Source organism: Oryx dammah, unplaced genomic scaffold, assembly GCF_014754425.2.
Source record: "Oryx dammah isolate SB20612 unplaced genomic scaffold, SCBI_Odam_1.1 HiC_scaffold_12, whole genome shotgun sequence".
In the NCBI taxonomy this organism is placed as follows: domain Eukaryota; kingdom Metazoa; phylum Chordata; class Mammalia; order Artiodactyla; family Bovidae; genus Oryx; species Oryx dammah.
This window is the reverse complement of record NW_024070196.1, coordinates 47,529,266-47,536,823: the sequence shown is the minus strand read 5'-3', so window position 1 is coordinate 47,536,823 and position 7,558 is coordinate 47,529,266. Positions and strand designations below refer to the sequence as shown.

The following is a 7,558-nucleotide window of genomic DNA, read 5'->3' as shown; positions in this document are numbered from 1 at the left end:
TCTTTTCCATTCTATTATTTCCCTCTATTTCTTTGCCTTGATCACTGAGGAAGGCTTTCTTGTCTCTCCTTGCTATTCTTTGGAACTCTGCATTCAAATGGGTATATCTTTTCTTTTCTCCTTTGTTTTTCACTTCTCTTCTTTTCACAGCTATTTGTAAGGCCTCCTCAGACAGCCATTTTGCTTTTTTGCATTTCTTTTTTTGGGAATGAACTTGCTCCCTGTCTCCTGTACAATCTCACAAACCTCTGTCCATAGTTCATCAGGCACTCTGTCTATCAGATCTAATCCCTTGAATCTATTTGTCACTTCCACTGTATAATCATAAGGGATTTGATAAATCAAATCATACGTGAATGGTCTAGTGGTTTTCCCTACTTTCTTCAATTTAAGTCTGAATTTGGCAATAAGGAGTTCATGATCTGAGCCACAGTCAACTCTCGGTCTTGTTTTTGCTGACTGTATAGAGCTTCTTCATCTTTGGCTGCAAAGAATATAATCAGTCTGATTTTGGTGTTGAGCATCCGGTGATGTCCATGTGTAGAGTCTTGTGTTGTTGGAAGAGGGTGTTTGCTATGACTAGTGTGTTCTCTTGGCAAAACTCTGTTAGCCTTTGTCCAGCTTCATTCCATACTCCAACGCCAAATTTTCCTGTTACTCCAGGTGTTTCTTGACTTCCTACTTTTGCATTCCAGTCCCCTATAATAAAAAGGACATCTTTTGGGGGGCATTAATTCTAGAAGGTCTTTTAGGTCTTCATAGAACTGTTCAACTTCAGCTTCTTCAGCATTATTGGTTGGGGCATAGACTTGGATTACCTTGATATTGAAAGTTTGCCTTGGAAATGAACAGAGATCATTTTGTCGTTTTTGAGATTGCATCCAAGTACTGCATTTCAGACTCTTTTGTTGACTATGATGGCTACTCCATTTCTTCTAAGGGATTCTTGCCCTTAGAAGTAGATATAATGGTCATCTGAGTTAAATTCACCCATTCCAGTCCATCTTAGTTCACTGATTCCTAAAATGTCGACGTTCACTCTTGCCATCTCCTGTTTGATCACTTCCAATTTGCCTTGATTCATGGACCTAACATTCCAGGTTCCTAGGCAATATTGCTCTTTACAGCATTGGACCTTGCTTCCATCACCAGTCACATCCACACCTGGGTGTTGTTTTTACTTTGGCTCCATCTCGTCATTCTTTTTTTCCATCCTCAAAACTCTTGGCATGTCTTCATATCTTGGTCTCTGCCCTCTGCTTCTGTCTTCACATCTCTTGCTATGACCCTCTGTTTCCCTCTGTTAAGAATTTTTGATGACACTGAGACTACCTGAATGTCCAGGAGCATCTCCCCATACTAGGATCTTTCACTCAATCACATCTGTAAAGTGTCCTTTGCTCTAAAAGGTAACAAATCTACAAGGTCCATGGATTAAGATATAGGCATCCTTTTGCTGCTGCTGCTGCTGAGTCGCTTCAATCATGTCCGACTCTGTGCGACCCCATAGACGGCAGCCCACCAGGATCCTCCGTCCATGGGATTTTCCGGGAAAGAGTGCTGGAGTGGGTTACCATTGCCTTCTCAGGGGCATCCTTTTAGGGGAGGTCATATTCTATTAACCACACTGTCTAAATCAAGAGTTAGGAGGGCAGAAACACAGAACTGATTTGGTTAACCCACATTCCTGGTTTCTGCAAATCCATTTATTCTAGGTCCACCCTAAGAATGTGTCATTTTGAAAACTGAATGGCAACGTGATTGGCTAATTTCTACTCAAAGTCATTGTTCAGTCACTAAGTCTGACTCTTTGTAACCCCATGGACTGCAGCACTCCAGGCTTCCCTGTCCTTCACCATCTCCTGGAGTTTGCTCAAACTCATGTCCAGTGAATATTTATTAAATCTTACTGATATCTACCAGGGTTCTTGACCTTCTCCAATCAATAAAAACTGATACAAAGCCAGACAAGAAATTCAGGCAAAGTTTTACTGGGGCTCCTGCTACAGCAGAGAGGAGTGAGAACAAGTAACAGGTTCCTTTGTTCATTTGCTCCCTGAATGGGTGGCAAGCTTGTTCCTTATTTGGGGTGTGTCCAGAAGTCAGATTGGAGAGGTGGCTTAGGTGGTTTGCCCACTTCTCTGGTGGTGTTGAGGGTAGGTTTTTCTCCCTTCTCTTCAGAAGTGGCAGTTACATTTTTGGTCCTTTTTTTATCTTTTGTCCAGAATTTGTCCCAACTATGGGTACATGCAGTTATTTTTAGTCCCCTACGCTTTCTATTTTGTTGCTCAAGGGGACATTTGTCCAGGTTCAGGCACCACAGCAAAGGGTCCCAGGCCCCAGCCTGTCCCACTACAATGCACATTTGTGACATCTTGCACTAAGTAGGTTCTTAGTAAGATTTTTGCAGAATTTATGAGTGATAATAGTGGTAGCTTGCACTCACAGTGTTATTCCTTTGTTTCAGGCCCTGTTCTATTCCATTAATATATACCTGCACATTCTAGGCAAAAGGTAGTAAAAGCTCTCTCTGAAGGGTTACAGTGTTAATATATTACTGACCTTTTATTTTAGTTAAGCCTATTCACTTTTTCCATTATTTTTGCAGAGTGCAATCTATAGAATTAACTCCCAATGGTGTTGGGCTTCTACTTGCAAATTCCTTAGGTGACTATTTCCCTGGGAAGGGGAGCAAAGATTAAAATTGGGCCGGGACAGTGGGAATTTATCAGATGGCAATGAACCATTTTACTTAGTAGTTTTTCTGAAAGCCTACTTGTTGTTTCTCCACACTTTGTCTTTTGTTAAATAAAACAATCAGCAATGATTTGAGAGAGGAGCTCAGGAAGAGGAGGTTGGAAGGCTACAAAAATGACCCTAGTGTCTTGTCAGTACACTCATCTAGAGTCTTATTTTCTGGACTTCTATGATGGTCCAGTGGTTAAGAATCTGCTGCCAGTGCAGGGGACACAGGTTTGATCCCTGGTCTGGGAAGATCCCACATGCCACGAGGCAACAAAGCCTGTGAGCCACAACTACTGAGCCTGTGCACCCTAGAGCCTGTGCTCCGAAACAAGAGAAGCCACCTGAATGAGATTCCCAATTCTTTAGGCAACTAAAGAAAGCCTGCACATAGCAACAGAGACCCAGCACAGCCAAAAGAAACAAAAGTCTATTTTCCTACTCCTGGGTGGGAGACAGACTGGCCTTTTGACCTGCCTTGGAGAGAAGAATGCAACAGAACAGTGTCTTGTGAGTCCTGAGTCTGGACCCAAGAAGTGTTCCATGCTCTTGATGAAGCTTTTCTTAGAAACCTGCAGAACCACTACATAAATAAGCCCAGGCTAGCTGGCTGGAAAATGAGAGTCTTGGTGGAGCATAGAGTAGTCATTCCAGCTGAGGCCTCCTTAAACCATCCAGACCACAGCTGACCAGACACCCGATCACAGAAACATGGGCGATTCCAGCCACAGTCAGCCAGCGTGGCTTAGATCAGTGGGACCACAGATTCCTGAGCAATAATCATAATAATTAACAAATCATTACATGCTTAGTTGCTCAGTCATGTCTGACTCTTTGCAACCCCATGGACTGTAGCCCACCAGGCTTCTCTGTCCATGGCAATTCTCCAGGCAAGAACACTGGAGTGAGTTGCCATGCTCTTCTCCAGGGGATCTTCCCAACCCAGGGATCGAACCCAAGTAAATCATTATAATACATTATAATTCGTAAGCCATGTCATATTACAGTTAATAATAACAAAACATGATAATAGAAAATAAGCATCCATTTTTATTCTAGGTCACTGACATTTGGGGTGTGTGTGTGTGTGTTTTATGCAATAATAAACAACACAGAGTTAACTTGGGTGGCACGTCAAGCTGGATATAAAAGAATCACAGAGACGTCCCTGACAGTCCAGTGGTTAGGATGCCACACTTCCACTGAGGGGGCCCAGGTTCAATCCCTGGTTGGGGAACTGACATCCTGCATGCCGCACAGCCAAAATAATAAGAATAAATATAAAAGAATCACAACTATGCTGGTCATGTTTGGGTTAACCTTTTCAAGCATCATGTTATCATAGCAAGTTCTAACTCAGAAGTTGTAATGTGATCTATACAGTTATTAAAACCAAACTGAGTCAATACATTAGCACTGAGACATTTTATAAAGAAATCCTACTTTTGGTCTCTTTCCAGAAAACAAAACATCTGTCAATGCTGAGTGTGCCTTCCCCAAAGGCAACAACTGACTCTCGACTATTGCTTCTGGGGGATGAAAGCTTGCATCCTCACCACCTGGTTCTGACTCCTCTTGTCAGTTGTAGTGTTTGAAAACCAAACTAGATTGTGTTGAGATGTCAGGATTTCAGCTCCTGACTGATTTCACGCATGTAAGGTCATGCCTTCTGCAGCTAGACTGCTCTGTACTGAGCTCTAGACCTGCTGTTTTCTAGCTGTGATAGCAGGTACACTGCTCAAGCCCTTTCTGCCCCGGTTTCCTCATCTGTAAAATGGGGCTATAAAGGTAACCTAATTTCTGGGTTTGTTGTGAGAATCCAATAACTTATGACATGCAAAGTGATTGTCTAGTCCCTGGCACCTTGACAGCACTACGCAAGTGTTTACTATTCTTACCATTTTGATCTTTATTAATTCCTATTCCCTGCTATGCCCTATAGCTAGGTGAGGGTTTTTGAAAGTATTTAATTAATTTATTTATTTGGCTGCACTGGGTCTTAGCTGTGGCCCTTAAGATCTCTTGTCTTCGTTGCAGTATGCAGGATCTTTAGCTGCATCATGGGGAATCTAGCTCCTGACTAGGAACTGAACTCAGTCCCCATGCATTGGAAGCATGGAGTCTAAATCACTGGACCACCAGGGAAGTCCCACTATGTGAGTTCTAAAACTTCTGCTCGAATTCCCTCTTGCTGATTTATTTCCTATCCTATTCTTCAGGACAGCAGTCTAGAATATAGATTTGGGATACTGTAAGATTCCTAAGATATAGATTTCAATTCTGTGTGAAGTTTTTCCATCAACTCCATGGTAGGAAACCTCCTTCAGGCTACATTGCTTTTAAGAACACTGCATGAGTGTAGCCACTTTGAAGGGCAGTCTGGCAGAAAATATTAAAAGTGACGATGTGATGCCTTGTGACTAGGAAATTCCTCTTAAAAGCCACTCCAGCTCCCCTCCCATGGTGCATGGGTAGGCAGGATAGCAATTGTGCAAGAGGAATAAAGTTTCAAATCAATTTAATTAAAAATTAGCAGACAATATAATGAGCTTTCTTTGTGTATAGAGTTCCATGAATTTCAGATGTATGGATTCATGGAATTAACACCAGGATCAAGATACAGAAAATTCTTTGTGCCTTCCATTATTTTTACAAGTCAAATAAGTAGTTTTTATTTCAAAATTGAATTTCTTTTCTAGATCTTTGCCTCCTTTATTTTTAATAATTTTTTATTGGAGTGTAGTTGATTTACAATGTTGTGTTAATTTCAGGTGTATAGTAAAGTGAGTCAGTTCTATATATACATATATCCACTCTTTTTTAGATTCTATTCCCATATGGGTCATTACAGAGTATTGACTAGAGTTTCCTGTGCTCTACAGTAGGTTCTCATTAGTTATCCATCCTATATATAATAGTGTGTATGTGTCAATCCCAATCTTTCAATTTATTCCTCCTCCGTTTTCCCCCTGGCACCTCCCTTTATAATTACACCTTCCCTCCCCAACCCCTTACCTCTGATGACCACAATATCTTCCCCATAGGCACAGCTTTTTCCAGGCTATCACAGAAATGGAATCGTACATACATCATGTAAGCTTTTGAGATTTGGCTGTCAATATTTATAATAGTGCAAAACTGAAAACTAACCTAAAAGTATACCAATAGGGGAATGATTTAATACACAGCACATATATCCTACGAAATACCATGCAGCAGTTAAAAAAATCAGGTAGCTCTATATATGCCAACCAGGATAGAATTCCATGACATATCCTATTGGGTAAAAAAATTGCCAATGGATATATTTGACATTTTATCCATTTATGCTAATTTCTTCCCTCATATATAGGTTCTACATAAATGCAAGAGAGGGGCTTCCCTGGTGGTCTAGTGGTTCAGACTCCAGGCTCTCAAAGCAGGGCCATGGATTTAATCCCTGGTTGGGGAACTAAAATCCTGCATGCCTCACAGCTCGATGTTAAAAAAAAAATGCATAGACAAAGGACTAAAAGGAAGAGCACCAAGTAGGTAACAGTGGGATCTCTTCTTTTTTAACCTCCCCAGATGATATTGACGTCCATCCAGTCATTGCACTAGTTCAGTAGTTTGTCATCTTGACTGTATGTTAGCATCATCTGTGGGCTTTTATTTCTTTATTATTATTTGGGTGGGCATGCGGCAGGGTCTTAGTTCTCTGACCAGAGAGCCAACTTGCACCCCTACGTTGGAAGCATGGAGTCTCAACCACTGAACCACCCGGGAAGTCCCAATAGTGGGTGTCTTATAAGGCACCCACCTTGTTCTCCGCCTTGTTTCCCATCCTTGTCTGTCTCCCTCGCCCCCCACTTCCCTTCTCGCCATCCCCTAGCCCTGGGGCTGTGCTGAATATTTCCAGTTCTGTTACAAATATCGTGAAAACAGAGTTTCCAACATGGCGTCCAGTGATCCCTGCCATTTCCATCGCTACATAATTCCCCTCCCATGTAGACTAAGCCTGACCTGTGTAACCTCTCAAGGCTCCAGTTGGGGAAGAGGGAGATGTTTCTAAGCCCACCCACGTGGCTGCTGATCATCCTCACTGCTTTGCCACATGGACTTCCCATCAGGCTGCCACCAGAGCCGGCAACCCAAGAGAGAGTCTTCTTTTCTCTTTCTCTTTAAAGAGAGTCTCTTTGAAGACTGTAGGTTTCCATTCTTCTGACACGGCAGCTACAGCCTTTTTATAACCTTTTTATAATTCATCTCTTCTGCCACATTGTATTAGTTAGAATTGGGTTGATAAGTCCAGATCACACGAATGGGAGGGGATGGCCCAGGGTGTGAACATCAGAAGCCTAGGGTCACAGATTGGGGCAGGGGAAGCTTTAGAGACTGTGACTACCACATCTGTAGACAGCGACATAAATGACACAAAGCAACTTTCTGAATACATTTCACTTCCATCTTTTAGAAACATTCAAACTATACTGGGATTTAGAAAACAGTATTTTTGTTTTGTTTTTAAAAATCTAACCCCTTAGGGACTTCCATGGCAGTCCAATGGTTAAGACTGTGCTTCCACTTCAGGGGACACAGATATGATCTCTGGTCAAGGAACTAAGATCCCACATGCTGTGTGGCATACCCCCCTCCCCAAATCTAACCCCTTAAATAAGCAACACATTTAAATGGTTCAAAAATAATATCCCCATTGCCCTTCCTCCTTTTACCCCCCAACAGGTCATTATTTTAATTATTTGTGTTTCATTACAGAGCATCTTCATGCAAGCAGAAGCAAATACAAAATACATTCATATTTCCCCCATTTTTTCAT

General features: G+C 41.9%; 1 non-coding gene across 1 annotated transcript; it reads left to right on the top strand.

Annotated features, from left to right (window-relative positions):
- Nucleotides 1-3,907: 3,907 nt before the first annotated feature.
- TRNAG-UCC lies at nt 3,908-3,979 on the top strand. Its single transcript has one exon. It is a non-coding gene; the product is annotated as a tRNA-Gly (tRNA).
- The last annotated feature ends 3,579 nt before the right edge of the window (nt 3,980-7,558 follow it).